The 16109-nt window shown below is 40.6% G+C and overlaps 1 protein-coding gene across 5 annotated transcripts in view; it reads left to right on the top strand.

The window, feature by feature from the left end:
* Positions 1-4479: 4479 nt before the first annotated feature.
* Positions 4480-16109, top strand: part of cpne1 (copine I) — an 85481-nt gene continuing 73851 nt past the window's right edge. For 2 of the 5 annotated variants that reach the window (XM_078554792.1, XM_078554797.1), the window contains exon 1: positions 9189-9287. The gene's annotated coding sequence lies outside the window, so the exon portion shown is untranslated. Of the gene's footprint in view, positions 4745-9188; positions 9288-16109 lie in introns of those variants that run through there. The other 3 variants (XM_078554794.1, XM_078554799.1, XM_078554793.1) reach the window with 3 other exon arrangements.

Genomic DNA, 16109 nt, shown 5'->3' with positions numbered 1-16109 from the left:
ATAGGATGGGAATAGAGGGATACGGACCCCGGAAGTGCAAAATGTTTTAGTTGACGGGCAATATGATCGGCGCAGGCTTGGAGGGCCGAAGGGCCTGTTCCTGTGCTGTACTTTTCTTTGAAAAAAAAAACAAGATTATTAATTAACCCCTTCTCATTGCACAAAACCAAATCCAGGATAGCCTCCTCTCTAGTCAGTTCCTTGACATACTGGCCTAAAAAAACATCTCGTATACACTTCAGGAATTCATCCGCCACAGTATTATTGCTAATTTGGTTTGCCCAGTCTATATGTAAATTAAAGTCACCCATGATCACTGTAGCACCCTTGTTACATGCATCTCTAATTTTTTGTTTACTGCCATCCCCTACCTTATCATTACTGTTTGGAGGCCTATAGATAACTCCCACTAATGTTTTCTGCCCCTTGTTGCTTTTTAGCTCCACCCAGACTGTCTCTACATCTAGATTTTCTGAACCATTATCCTCTCTCGTTATCACACTGACGTCATCCTTAACTAACAACACTACCCCACCTCCTTTTCCTTTCTGCCTGTCTGCCCTAGATATTGAGTACCCTTGGATATTCAGTCCCAAGCTTGGTCACCCTGCAGCCATGTCTCTGTAATCGCAATCATATCGTAGTCGTTTATACCTATTTGCACTGTTGGTTCATCTACCATATTGCGAATGCTCCGTGCGTTCAGATACAGTGCCTTTAGACTTGTCTTTTTAACATTTTAACACTTTTTTTGTACTATGGCCCTATTTGCTGCTAGCCCTTGTTTCCTCTGCTTTCCACTTATGCTTTCTACTTTTCTGTCTTTCATTCCTATCTTTGTTTCCCTCTCTTGCCTCTCCTCGCTCAGGTTCCCATCCCCCTGCCAATCTAGCTTAAACCCTCCCCCACAGTACTAACGAATACCCCTGTGGGGGTATTGGTCCCGGTCCTGCTGGGGTGCAACCCTTCCAGCTTGTACAGGTCTCATCCTCCCCAGAATCAGTCCCAATTCCTCAAGGATCTAAATCCCTCCCTCCTGCACCATCTCTCCAGCCATGCATTCATATGGTCTATTCTCCTATTCCTGAGCTCGCTAGCACGTGGCACTGGGAGTAATCCTGATATTACTACCTTGAAGGTCCTGTTTTTTAATTTATTTCCTAGCCCCCTATATTCTACTTTCAGAATCTCATCCCTCTTTTTACCTATGTCTTTGGTACCGATATAGACCACAGCCTCTGGCTGTTCACCCTGCCCCTTCAGAATGTCCTGCAGCCGCTCATTGACATCCTTGACCCTGGCTCCAAGGAGGCAACGTACCATCCTGGTGTCACGTCTGTGGTCGCAGAAATGTCTATCTGTTCCCCTGATGATAGAATCCCCCATCACTATTGCTCTCCCACTCTTCCACAACCCCCTCCCCCGCTGTGCAACTGAGATACTCATGGCACCACGGACTTGGCTCTTGCTGCATTTCCCTGAGAAACCATCTTCCCCAGCAGTATCCAAAGTGGAAAATCTGTTGCAGAGGGAGATGAACCCAGAGGACTCCTGCACTACCTGCTTGCTGCTTTTACTCTGTCTGGTGCTTGCCCACTCCCTTTCTGCCTGCACATTCTTGACCTGCAGTGTGACCACCTCACTGTACGTGCTATCCATGAAGATCTCATCCTTACGAATGTTCCACAGTGGCTCCAAGTGCAGTTCCAGCTCCAAAATATGCATTTGGAGTAGCTGCAGCTGGAGACACTTCCTATACACATGGTTGCCTTGGACATTGGAAGTGTCCCTGACTTCCCACATCACACAGAAGGAGCATTCCACTTGGCCGAGCTGCCCTACCATGACTTACCGTTAAATTACTCCCTTTACTTTTACTTCCTCTAGTTTAGAGAATATTAAGGACAGAAGAAATACTTACCAGTTCCCACTCACCAAGGTCACCACTCTTATTACTGAGGGAAGGTAGAAAATGAAAGGATCACCTCCTTCCCTCTTCAGCGAACTCCCTCTCTCACCAAACTCCAACTAATGCAGCCCAAAACAGCACTCCAGTGCAGACAAAAGCAGTACTGCAGATGGCTTGCTTTTATACTGCCTGAATCTAGCTTCTGAAAACCTGTTGGAGCCAGTTAACTAATTTACTAGCTGTAGCTGCAAGTAGAGCCTCTGTAACCCCAGTTTTAAAGCTGGACCAAAACCCACCTTCTCCCAATCCAAAGCGCAACTTTTTGTGAGTTGCTAAATTGAAGAAAGATTAGACTTCAGGTAGAAATTAACCCATAAAAGTCCTTCCCTCACCAAACTGCAACTGAAGCACTCTAATGCAGCCCAAAACAGCACTCCAGTGTGAAGCTGTAAAGCACATTGTGATGTCCTGAGGCAGTGGAAAATACTAAAGAAACGCAAGCTCTTGCTATCTATCTACACCTCTTGGGCTTCCTAATTCTCTTGTAAACACTTGGCTGCTGTACTTGAATTCTTGAGAAGGTGTGGTTATTGGAAGAGCCCTTGATTGATAACGACCCTAATTAATGTAACTTGCTGAGCAACTCGAAAACCAATAGTGATAAAAGCAATGTGCAGCTGAAAGAAGGGGCTCACTATTGGAGAGACGACCTTTTTTGTGTTAAATGTTATATATTAGATTATTGCTCAGAGCGCCAGTTTATCGATATCTCGTTAGTGAGGCTGATTTGCAGAAGCTTATTGCCACAGAAATTTAATTAGGAAGAAACATCTTGTTCTCATCAATATATCCAATTATCTGACTTCTTAATGCATTAATTATTTAAAGCGTGAAGTCAAGAAATTGGTTATGATTTAGGAAGCCACTACTGAATTTGCTTCCATCACTCTATCAGGCTATATATTCCAAATCCTTACCACGCTCTGCATAAAAAATTCATCTTACCTCTGGATCTTCTGCCAATCCCCCTTAAATGTCTGGTTATCGACACTCCTGCTGGCAGAAAGTTTTTTCCCTTATTTTCTCTATCAAGCCCCTTCACGACTTTAAAGAAATATATCAAAATTCCTCTTAGCTTTCTCTGCTTCAGGGAGAGCAACGCCGCCATCTCCAATCTATCCGCGTAACTGAAGTCCCTCATCCCTAGAGCCATTCTAGTAAACCTCCTCTGCACCCTCTCCAAAGCCTTCTTATGCATCGTAAGTCTGATGCCCAGAATTGCACAGCTGGGCCTGAACTAGTATTTTATATGGTTTAGCAAAACTTCCTGATTTTCGTACTCTCTGACTTCATTTATAATGTCCAAGATTCCATTATACTATATTAAAATACTTTGTTAACCTGTCCTGCTACCCTTGTGACACTGGGGCAAATATGTTAATAAGACAGCACAGAAACAGGTCACGTGTCCCTACTACTTTGTGCTGGTGTTTCTACTTTGCACAAAACTCTACCCATTCCATTTACTTCATCCTGTGTTTTGGATGAGACCCAAGGGGCCATCAGTGCGGTGGGGTTGGGGTTGGGGGATTGAGTCTGTCGCTGGGGAGCAGAGTTTGTGCTGGTTACTGAAGATAATAGCTTTGGTCTTTCTGATATATAGTTGAAAGAAATATCTGTGCATCCTGTACAGGTTATTGGACAGGCAGTCTGACTATTCAGAGACACCGGAGGGGTTGAGATAGAGGTGGTGGTGAGGTAGACCTGCGTGTCACCAGTGTACATATGTCACCAGTGTACATACCAGTGTAAATTGATACTGTTTTTATTTGGGGGTAGGGGGGCGTTGGGGGAGAGAATGTTCTGTTCCAGAAAATCAGTAGCTGGAGGATAGAACTGGAGTAACCTTTACACACTTTTGTTTTGTAGAGTTAGATAACTTGTAATCCAACAACCACAGCTTTAGTCTGTCTCTGTTTATAGGGGAGGGGGAGCCTGTGAAATCCCACTACCTGCAAATAATTAAACGCAGTTCATGGGCCCTCTACGGAGGTGTCCTCCCGCTTTCCATCGGGGACCTGGGGTGGAGGGTGTTGCATGCAGCAGTCCCCTGTAATCGCAGAACGTGCAGGTTCACGGATTCCCAGGATACCTGCCCTTTTTGTGGAGCCCGTGGACCATGTTTATATAGGGTGTTGTAGGCTGCACTCCCTTTTCAGTTATCTAAAAAAACCTTTTGTTACTGTTTTGTTTGCACTTCAGTCCCACGCTCCTGATCTACGGACACCCGGTGCGGAGGGGGGCCGGGAGGGAGGAAGACCTCCTCGTGACCCTGCTCCTGGGCTTGGCCAAGTTGGCCATTAACAGGTCCAGGCAGCGGGGGGGGTCGTCCGACCCAACATTATCATTAACCGCCATCTCCAACACCCCACCCGACCAGCTAGTGATGCAATGACGTCACAGAGTTGTGATGACGTCACGGGTAGATGACGTCATGGCGGGCGGGACCAGGGATGACATCAGTCAGTGGGCGGGACCGGGATGACGTCAATCGGTGGGCGGGGCTAGGCGCCGCGCCGCCATGTTTGCCGAGTGAGGAAACGAGCGGGAGAGCAGCAGAGCGTCCGCTCGCTTAAACCCTCAGACCCGCCCCTAGTTTATCCTTTTTGTCCCGTGTCACCGGTAAGGGCATCGGTCACTCGACTTCCTGCGGCCGTGCGGGGCCGGCGTGGGTTGTGTTATCTGTCAGTAAATGCCGCTTCCGCTGGCCCCTCGGCGCTCGGAGTTTGGCGGCCGGAGCAGCTAGGCCGCCCCGCGGCCGACAGTCGGCCCCGGGTAGGCCTCTCATCCGTTACCGCCGCCTCCTCCTCTGGGGCTCGATTGCCTTGCTCACCCGCGGTTTGGATTGTACAGTTAATCGGTTTTAGTTGAAGTTCAGGTGATTTATACCGCGGCGGCGGCGGCCTCTTGTGAGGGGGAGACGGCGCTTTGTGCGCGCCTTGGGAGCAGACAAAGAGTGTGCATGCGCAGCAAGAGGGACTACTCGGGGGCCATTGAAAGATCCTGGGAGTCCTCCCACTGCCCAGGGCACACAGCTACTGTCCAATCACTCAGGAAAAGCTCTGGGGGCTCTATTTTAACATATACCAGCCAGTGGTATTTATATATCTGATTCTAACATCGAAAGGAGGATTTCAGCACCAACCACATACTTTTTATTCCTGAAGGCAAATTAATACATTGGCCATTTCTTTTTTTTAACTGTTCAAGATCCAGACTTTATGTCTCAAAATAACCTGCAGGTATTTACTGGTTTCGTTTTTGTGGATACTGCACGTTTTGAAAAGCTGCAAATGTTTTGCAATCTCATGTAATGAATCCCTTTCAGTGACCTGTATGTGATGGATTATGGTGCTTTCAGAATAGAGACTTCTTTTGTTAAGTGGGTTTGAGTGTAGAAAAAGTTAGATTGTTTTTTTTATTGGTGCTTTTTTTCAAACATCTTGAAGTGTAAAGAATTAAATTTGAGCAGAAGGAATGTATGATTCAAAAGGAAGGCAGTTGATGTGTATTATACTTGTTTTTATCAGACTGATTGGATTGTGTTACCTTTTTGACTTTTTTTGTATTGGTCTGCATACTACTTGTACCTTTTAACGTTTTATTTTCTTCACTTAGGGCCTTGCTGTAAAATGGATGTCAGCCAAGTCTGGTTTGTTTGCGTTGATTGTTGTGAAACCTTGTTAGAATGTGTACCTTTGTCACATCAGCTTGTCCCTGGAGCAGTTTTGACTTGATTATAATTTAGCTGTGTTTAGTCTCTACTTTTGATTGTGTTATGCAGTTGTGTATGAAACACATTAAAGTTCCTTATGAACACATTTGTAACCCTGTTTTCATGCACTTTGCAGGATGTGATTGAGGCGTAAGGTTCCAGTTTTTAGCATTATTTTTCTAATATGTACTCAGACTGCTTTTGTAAACAAAAGATTTTTAATATGTAAAAGGAAGCAGTGATGGGTTGGTTTTTAGTTAGTGACATGAATCTTGATTCTTAATGAGCCATATGTGCTAAAGTACAGCAGTGACTGCCTTTTTTTTTGTTTACACCCCCTGGAATTGCTCCAATTCGGGTCCTTTGCTATTGGAAATGAGAGCAGAGCCAGTAACACTATTACAGGCTGTGTTTATTTTGAACGCGGGTGTGACATGTAGAGGTCACAGATTGTTACAGGCACAGTTGTTTGTGATGTTCACCAAATAGGTACGTCCCAGTATAGAGACTGCAACCAAAGGGTGAGTCTTGGTAACAATTTGGCTTCCCAGTAGCCTTATGTAGGCTCTGGTGTTAGTTTGGAATCATCGGTGTTAATTTTTGTTGGTTGAATTTTAAATAGATGTGGGAAAGTTTCCTCTTAATTCTAAACACTTAGTATTCTGCCTCCCCATCCAATAGTGTGCATTTCGGAAGAAATCAATAGATAAATAATCATTTTGAAAGTATTGGAGGTTACAATTAGTTCCTGGCAAATCCTAGCTGGTGCAAACTAACAAGATATTTGGAGGGCTGTAACAAGCTCTTTAAGCGTCTTTTAAAATTAATTACCTAAGATGCTGGGCTTTGTATTGTATGAAACTTCAAATTGGAGAAACAAAAACATTTGAAAAATTTTAGAAATATTTAAAAACCAAGTGTGAGGAGATGCACTTATTGAGAAAATATAGAATAAACTTCAGTGATTTAAGTGATTTTTTTAGAAGCCTTTAATCCGTGAAAGATTTTAAAATTCCCTGATCTTGTAGCAAACGTGGATTTTGAAGGGATCAGCCTGTTACACAAGCTCCTGTTTCTGTGCTGCTGATTTCAGAATAAATGCTTCACAGGGAACAGGCAAAATTAAAGGATAATTAATTGTAGTAATATCTAACATTGCCTATAATTTACTGCCCTTTTCTAGTGTAAAATATTTTAACATTTTAGCCATCCTAATGTGCCAATTTATTTTCTCTATCTATTTTTCTTCCTAACTCTACTGAATGTGCTATTCCCTGCTGGCTATGTCTCCACAGACAGACTCACCCACTGCTGCCTTACACAGGTGACCATAATTTGCACAAATCTGTTGAGTGTCAGCGGGTTGATTTGTTTGAGCTCCATCTGAACTTGAATCTTTGTTCACCTGATTATCCTAAAGCACAGACTTCCAGGAGCAGAAATCTTATTTGCCCAACTCCAACCACCTCCTTAACAAAGATTTTGCCACTTTCTTGATCTGCATGGCACAGTAGTTGCTAAATAAACTTGATGAGCTACCAGGAAAGCCCTTGTGCTAAACTATTAAAGATTCAGCACTGTTTGATCTTTCTCCAGGTTTTTTTCCTCTCTGCCAGCCTGCACACTCTGCTCCTTTTGTCAGATATTCTAACCATGATTACTAGTCCAGGAGCGGTATGTGCAGCCAGTGGATATGATATGTATCAGAAATTCTCCAGATCTCTACAAATTTAGTTACAAAAAGAAATGATGAAGGCTATGGTATAATTCTATTCCCTGCCCACAGATACAGCTGTGGTAATCTGGAAAGTTTTATTGCAGAGAGCCATTGAAATGCGGTTAGTCAGAGTCTCTGAAAATAGAATTATGTAAACACTTGAAGAAAAACAATGGGTACAGAGAGCACAGACATTGATTAGAGGAAAATAAAAACAAAAACATTGATTAGAGGAGGTAACTCCAAAGTGGAAGTGGCAGAGGCATGATGGGCTGAATGACCTGTGTTTGAATTTCTGTGATTTTAGGAGTCGTGAGTGTTGAGTTGTGTGCTGGTCTCAGAACTGTACGCATATATGTACATGAAATGGAGTTAGGTTGTGCTCTTTTCTCTCTCCCATCTCTGCAGCTTTAGGAACAAAATTTATTTTATATTGGAAATTTAAAGGGGAAAGTACAGATTAAAACATCCTTTTTCCTAAAATAGGACTTAATCTTGACCAGATTAATGGGACCAGATCTTCTCTTTCCTCTGATATACAAAATGCTGAGTAAACCAATCTCAATCAAGTTGCTGGGGATTATGAATCCAGAGCACAGAATTACTCTTAAACTGAAACTTTAGAATGGATGGTGTGGCTAACAAGAAACTTATTGGATAAATGATTTCTGCATTCTGGTCAGCCTTATTGCCTGTTGGATCCCAATGTGTCAGTTTCATACTTGAGTAGCATCAAAACAAATGTAGGTTTTTAAAACCAATGATCAACTTGGAGTTCAAACAAGTTAGGCTTCGCGGGGCTAAGAGTGACATGGCTTTTAAAGACCTAACCATTGACCACTTTAAAAAAAACTTGGTTTTACCCTTGCTTTTGTATTGCAACTGCAAGTGCTGTTTTAATTGGTTATTGTGGCTCACCTGTTCCATTGGTGGTATTGTGCTTGCTGGGGAAATGTTTATTCTGCGCAGAATTTTCCAGTGTTTATGGATGAATTTAAAACAGCCACTAAAATAAACTAAATGCTTAAGCTATTGTGTGCTTATTTATGGAATTATAAACAGTCTGATTAAGTTTACTTTGTTTTGAGCTATCGTGTGCTTTGAAAGTGGATTTTGTTACCAGTAGAAATGTTCATACACTCGTAAGAAATGTTGACTGGGGCAGTGCAGAGCAAGTTTCAGTCTGCATCCCATCCTGTGTTCCCTTTCCAGTTTTCTCCTTTGCTTGCTAAATGCACTGACTTAACTGTAATACATCTCCATGGCTTTTATTGCCATGCTCAAGTGCCCACTCTTTCCATGAGAGGGTCAGCAGGCTGCTCAGTTGTGGGAGTTGCAGTTCTGTACTAGTAATGTCCATTATGAGGTGATTTCATGATCTCGCTGTCCAGGCAGGTGGTGCATTTTAGGAAATCATAGTCTGGGATATTTCTGTTTACCACAGTTATTTTCACCCCCCCACACCCCCCCCCAAAAAAAAACCTAAAATGACGGTTTACTGAACGAAACCTTGTGTGTGCAAAGTTCGCCAAAACTTTTGAAAGTGGGTGAAGGCATTAGTATTTCCTTTAAGTGAAATAAAATTGCTTAATCACTTTTACTTTACATAAAAATTTATCAACTTTTATGCCAGATAGTATTTCTCTTTAGCATGTAAACTTTCTCTTTGTACTTCTATTTTTTAATATTCTAAAGTGACAATGATAAACTGTCATTATTGGACAGAATGATTTATGTGAGAATTGTTTGGAATTCTGATGTAAACTTTTTGTTAAATTTTTCCCATTCAGCCTTCTTTTTTAGGCATGTAATCCTGAGCCCATGAATTATTTTGCTCCAATTCTGCTTTCTAAATTGCTGGCAAGTGGCTTTGAAAGATAGACGAGGTACGTGCAGTACTATTTGGACTGAATGTTATGCTTTGGTAATGTGGTTATACAAGATCTGACTGATATGAGATATATTGTTCTTTAACTGCTGTTGATGCAAGGTCTTGGCTTTGTAATGTAGAAAGATTGCTATAAAATATATAATGTATGTTTTCCAAAAAGTGAATCCTTAATTTTCCAATTCATTTCATTCACTAATTTCTCCTGGTGATATTTTCTGGAAGAAACCACTCACTCCTTTGTGAAACCCGATCTGATGCCAACCCTTAGACTTAAATGCAATTGGATGTAATTCAAATTATCTGTGTTATCTGTTAGCCAGTCAGATTAATTTTTTAAAATGTGTGCATAATGGGTAACATTTGACAGCTGGAAAAGTCCATGCATTAGTTCCAGTGCTGGAAATTGAAATTGAGATTTATTCTCAACATTATATAGCTATGAGCTGTAACCAGGTGAAGGAATTGAACAAGATATTTTATTATTTCAAGCTAGGGTAGAAAGCTCCGCCATCTTGCACTTTTTTTGTTAAAAACACCTTGTAGGAGGGATCTCTGCCTTTTTTTAACATCCAAATGACCGTTCTAAATGCGTTAGAGGAACAATAGTGTAGCATGGCTGTGCTCCGAGATTTGAGGTTTTGAATTCGGTTTCAGATCTTTGGTGTTAGTAAATGTAACCATGAAGCTGACAGTTTGTTCATTAATCTACTTCAGACGTTTAGGAAGGAACAAAGGTTTTAGAGAGGGTGCTGAAAAGATTTAAGAGATTGGTTCCAGAGTGAAGGACTTCAGTAACATACCTAGAAACATAGAAACATTTAGGGCACAGAAGGAGGCTATTCGGGCCATTAACTTGTTTAATCGTGCCTTCTAGCTCTTGGTCCACATCCCCTTGGATTACAGCACCTCAAGTTCATATCCAAGATTTTTTTAAATGTGGGGGGTGGCTATCATTACCACGTTTTCAGGCAGAGTTCCAGACCCCCATCACCCATTGGGTGGAATAAAGTATTCCTGAACTCCCCTCTAATCTGTCTATTACTTTAAACCTATGCCCCTGGTTATTGATCTTTCTGCTAATGGAAATAGCGTTGATAGGAAAGACCTATCTTGGCCTCTCGTGATCTTATGCACCTCATAAAAAAACAGTAAAAAAGCACAGCACAGAGAGAACAGGAGCCCGGGGTGGGTATTTGCTATAGGAGCCTGGCGGAAGGTGCAAACGGACCATATACATAAATTGGAGAAGTTGGAATTGCTCATGGAGAAGATTTAATAGAAGTGCTCAAATCACGAGGGGGCTAGACAGCATATTAGAAAGTGCTGCCATTGGTGGGACGGTTGAGGAACCAGAGGATACTAAGGTGATTATTGAAAGATCCAAAGACGACATGAGGAATAACTTCTCTACGCAGCAAGTAGTTAGGGTCCGGAATGTACTACCTGTGAGTGTGGTGAGGGCATATGCAAATAGGGGCTTTCAACAGATGAGTATGTACCTGAAGAGGAAAAAATGCTGGGGGCTATTGTGAAGGGGCAGGCAAGTGGGATTAGCTAGGTTGCAGAGAACTAATGCAGACATGACTGGACAAATGGCCTCAGGTGCTGTAACCATTGTGATTGTATATACAAATTCAGTCCCACACAAACGTGGTTGATTTGTAACTGTCTTCTGAAATAGTAAAGCAAGCTACTCTTTCATGTGACCAACTTCCAACTGTGTAGGAATGGGCAATAAATGTTGGCAATTTTTTTTCCTGATTATGTAAAGGATTTGAAAATATAGATGAAATTTGTGCCCTTTGAGTTGATGTTTTTGTTCTCAGGATTGAGTTTGGTGTGGTTAGTTTTTTCATTGGGTATGAATGTTGCTTGTTTTCTTGGACATGCTTAACATTGTAGTGTTCCTCCTATCTGTTTTAAAATATCTGAGAAATCAAAAGAAAGATCCTATGTTTGTGTGCAATCCATTTAATTATCCTTTTTTAAAGATTATTGTGGCATTTCTAAGTGGAGATAAGTTGGTTCTTACTGTACTATGTTCATATGTTCAGCTTTCAAATAAGAAATGTTCAGAACTTGTGTATGAGAGTTCATTTTGAAAGCTGCAGAGCACTTAGTTCTCAAAGAGGTTAAGAAGCTTCTGGATTGTTTTGAGTGTGAAACTAGCTTGTTAATGGTCACTGCCCAAGGACCTGGCTTTCGGCTATGTTTCCCACATTACAACAGTGACTACACTTCAAACAGTACTTCTTTGGCTGTAAAGTGTTTTTGAGATGTCATTGGTCATGAAAAGCGCTGTATAAATGCAAATCCTCCTTTTCTGTTCTAAATGATCGTGAAAGCAGTGGTGTTTGCTTTGGTCTGAAATGCATATGTATTTATTTATGATCAGCGTTGTTTTTTTTAACAGTAACAAACACTGTTTGCAGCTCTGAGAACATGCCTGTGCTTTCAGCTCCCCAAACCTTATTACTGCAGCAATAAAGAATGTGGAATTAAAAATGTTTTAATTTGCAGTGTTCTGTAAATGAGGGCTAAAGATTCTTGTTTATATTGCTCCGTTGCGGAACAAATTTTGAATCAGTTATCTTGATTGATGGGAATCAATCTGAAATGAACCAACCTTATGTTTGAAGGTGACTGTATTTGGCAGGGCAATGTTATTTTCGGGTCAAGTGACTGTTGAAGCATAATTTTATTTGAGCTCGGAATTTATAAACTTTGTTCACCATTAATGGATTTGTTTTTGAGATGATATATAAAGCAATACAAGATTACTATTCAATAAGCAGATTTTGTGGCATTGTTAGTTTCATTTTACTTGCTGTACTGGTGATAAAATTGCAAGATCTGCTTTCTGTGAACAATGTTGTTACAGTCTGTGCTGCTTTGAGAAAATGCACAATTGTTATGATATTCTTCCTGATCACATTTCAGAAAACCTGTATTGAAGAAGTAAAGTTATATAGTACAGGAGGTCTCCTGGTTTATAATATGTTGAACTTCATGGTAATTGTGCAAGGGTATGCTTGATTGTTCAAACTATTGAATTTTTAACAAGGGTTTGTTTAAATGTTGTGTTTTAATGTTTGTGTATTCCAAAGGAAGGTGCCATTAAATTCAATCTGATTTAAAATTATATCAAGCTCATTTTAAGTCTGCAGTTACAAGTGTCAGTTTCTTCCTCCAGAATGTTCCATTATGACTTGTTTTTCTTTTGAGTTGCTTATTTTAAGGTTTATGGCTTTGTCTTTATGTTCTGTGTTGCTTGGTGTATGTACTGTATTCTGGTTGGTTATCTTCTGTTACAATAAATGGCAATGCTGTTGGAGTTTCACTCTATGGTTTGCAACTTTTCCGAGTGGTGGTTATTTCTTCTGTCACGTGATTCTAAGGAAAAGATTCCCTGTTCTGTGATTGCTGATTTTGTGGCTCAAGTTGAATTTGTGTTGTGTAGCAAGTTACTTTGGAACAAAATGTTGGTAATTTACGGAGCTTAAATATGCAAATGTTTGTATTTGTCATCTCAAACCTTTCTCTGTTCTTAGTTTAATTGTGCACTTTTTGGGAGCTTAGCTAATTCGGAGTGTGCATTATCATGGCCACTGAGATGGCCACTTTACATTTCGTTGGTGTCAAACACACAGCCTAGCTAATTTGCCAGTATCTTCGTTCAGTGCTTTCACAACTAGCACTTCAGTTCAGCTGAGTAAAGGGTATGTATGATTCCTCACAATGCACATTTCTGGCTTGGGTTGTGACAGTGAGATGGTAAATAGCAGGGACCAGGAATGGAGGCAGAAATTGGAGTTGGGATTGTTTTGTGCTTTTCTCCCATAATAACTTGTTTGGCATTAGCTGATACTGGGACTTGGTTTCCTGTTCCTTAGGCAATGATTCTGTTGTCTGTTCTGAGCAAAGGAGGCTTGTTGGACCATGTTGAGGTTGCTGCTGATCATTGTACAAATATCAACATTTGTTGTGGGAGAAAACTTTCACTTTATTTCCTTAATTCTGTCTTGTGCCTCTGCTGTGTTCAATTTGATGGGATGGATATTCCGACCTGAAAATGTCTCTCCCAACAGAAGTTGGTGTAAATCTCCCTGCATGCAGTAGAGTTGGCATTTCTCTTGATTAATGGTACTGCTGTTTACTAACTGGACATGGCGAGAAGTGATGAGACTTGGCATTAACTGGTTGAAGGATTAGTGTCAGCTGTGGCTCAGTAGGTAGCATGCTTGTCTGAACCACAAGATTGTGGGTTCAAGCTCCACTCCAGTGGCTTGAGCGCACAATCTAGGCTGTTACTTCAGTACAGTAACGAGGGAGTGCTGTTGCACTGTCGGACGCGCTATCTATCAGATGAGATGAATTTAGTCTGCCCTCAGGTGGGTGTAAAAAGAAAAAAAAAAAGTCCCTTGACCTGAAGTTTTCCATGGTGTTTTGGACAATATTTACCCCTCCAGCAGTGTGACTAAACCAGGTGGTCTGGTCATTATCTAATGGGATCTTACTCTGTACAAATTGGTTGCTGTGTTTCCTACATTTATAATAGTATAGTGATTGATTACACTTCAGAACATACTTCATTGGCTGTAACATGCTTTGCGATGTCCTAGATAAATGTAAGTTCTCTTGTTTTCTTAGCCTTCACAAGGAGCAATTTTTGTATTTTAGGCTCAGCTTTGCTAAGTTTAATAAAAGTATGGAATGATGCAGTGAAAATAAGAGTGCTTGAACTTATAATGCGTTCTTCTGTGTTGTCTTGGTTAGGCTTGTTTTAATGCTGGCAATCTGGAAAAAAAAACAAGTAGAAGCTGGTTTTATGGCCAAACCTGCACTTAAGATGCAGTAGTTTTATTCCATTGTGCGATTACTGTAAATAACCCATATGTTATGCTTTGAAATGGAACAAATACATATAATGTTTTGCTATGACAGGCCTTCAACTGCAAATGGATTGGCTAGTCTGGTTGCGCTGTAGCACGTAATTATTCAGTGGGTGTTTGTATTAGGAAGAACATCTTGCATAATGGACCTTTAAAGAATCAAACATCTTGGATTCTACCCATGTATTTGGTTCACTAGGAAATCTGGTAGTGTTCTGATTATTTAACACAACTGACTGATTTAATTCCCAGTATCATCTTGTGTAATGCTCTCATTATGTCCCTGCAATGAGTACTTCACCCAAACATTTGACAGCTCAGAAATCCATTCTCTGGATGTTTGGGAAAACAAAATCTGTAGTTGAACCCCTGGGTGCTTCCCACAATTTGGGTGGATGCTTTACTGAAATCCTATAATATTAGTCTAGTGATAGCCTGAGGAAACTTGGCAGTAATTGCTGTCCCCACCAGAAAATAAATGCATTGGATCATGTTTTTCCTTCTTAAAAAAAAACTTCAAAAATAACAATTGATCTTGCATTCTGTGTCTTGACATTGTATGTGTTAGAGTTCAATTTTGTCAGATGCGGTAATTGTTTTAGACATTGGAGATTTTCGTGCAGTTGGGAACGGATGGGTGAAATGACCAATACAGAGGAACTATCAGCATTGGAACATGTGGGCTATTATAGAAGCCATAGGCAGATGGCCAATATTGAGAGCTTGAGGCAAATAATCTATTGTTTTCAATCCACAGCTGCTGGCTATAGATGTATAGATCAGTTGAATATTGATATGTTTGCAATAAATTCATCTAAGTTTTTGTCAAGGATTAAAATGAAGCCTATCATTAAACTGATTCTTTGCCAAATTTATTTTCCAATTTTTAGAAGTCTTACATTTGTAAATAAAACCAAATTGGTATCAAGCCCTGCCCTTGATTTCAGCTGTTTCATAGCATCACTAAGAACTGATAGGCTTGTGAGAGTGATCTGAGCTAGTGTTGTATTTGAAATCTAGGTTTGACTGGATTGGTGTGATGCAAGAGTTCGTTGTGATAGTGTGATTGCTTGCTTGTACTGTTATGGATGCAGTAACGCCGCTGCTATTATTCAGATGTCTGATCTCTGGTGGTTTGGGTGTTATCCCTCCTGGATTTGTAACCAAAGGGCTAATCTGTGTAAGTAATGAGCAGCGGCATCAAGCATTGTAGATATGGAAAATTCTGCTGTCTTCTGAACTGACACTGGTTTCCAGGAATCTACTTGATGGGTTTTTATTTCCAGATCAATCTGAAGACAGGGTCTGAACAGTTATCAAATCTGTATCCTTGTTAGATTTGATTTCCTTCATAAATCAGAAATGAAAGCACCAAACCATTTTTAATAAATCAAATAGGAGTTGCATCACTCGATCCACATCTACATGGGACTCTCAGTGAGTCAAAATGAAGCACTCAAACTACAAATGCACTATTGTATATTAGAATAGCTTGTATTTAGGTCAGGACTGCATTGGACTATACTGAGTGGCAGCTGACTTCCTGTGAAGTTTTACAGATGGTCTTTACTATTCAGTAGTAACCATAATCTACTTGAGTTTTTTTCAGTATGCACATTCCAAATTTTTTTTTGAACTGTTTTAATTTGCCAATAGCAGAAGAACTCTGTTCCTATACTAATCGATCTTTACCAATCCTTTTTGGGGGAGGATGGGGAATTGTTAGAATGTCACTTTGCTGTGAATATAGAAATAAAATGCCCTGTAGTGAAATACATTCTGTAGACACTAAACTATATACTTGTAAATACAGCTGTCAGCTACTGGTTACCACCTAGTTTCTCATTTTTTTTAAACCATGAGTGTTAAGGATTTTTGGAGAGGGTAGTATATTTGAGCAGAATTAATGTAGTACCAATACTAGT

Source organism: Cetorhinus maximus, chromosome 13, assembly GCF_964194155.1.
Source record: "Cetorhinus maximus chromosome 13, sCetMax3.hap1.1, whole genome shotgun sequence".
NCBI lineage: Eukaryota > Metazoa > Chordata > Chondrichthyes > Lamniformes > Cetorhinidae > Cetorhinus > Cetorhinus maximus.
This window is presented reverse-complemented; position numbering and strand designations above follow the sequence as displayed.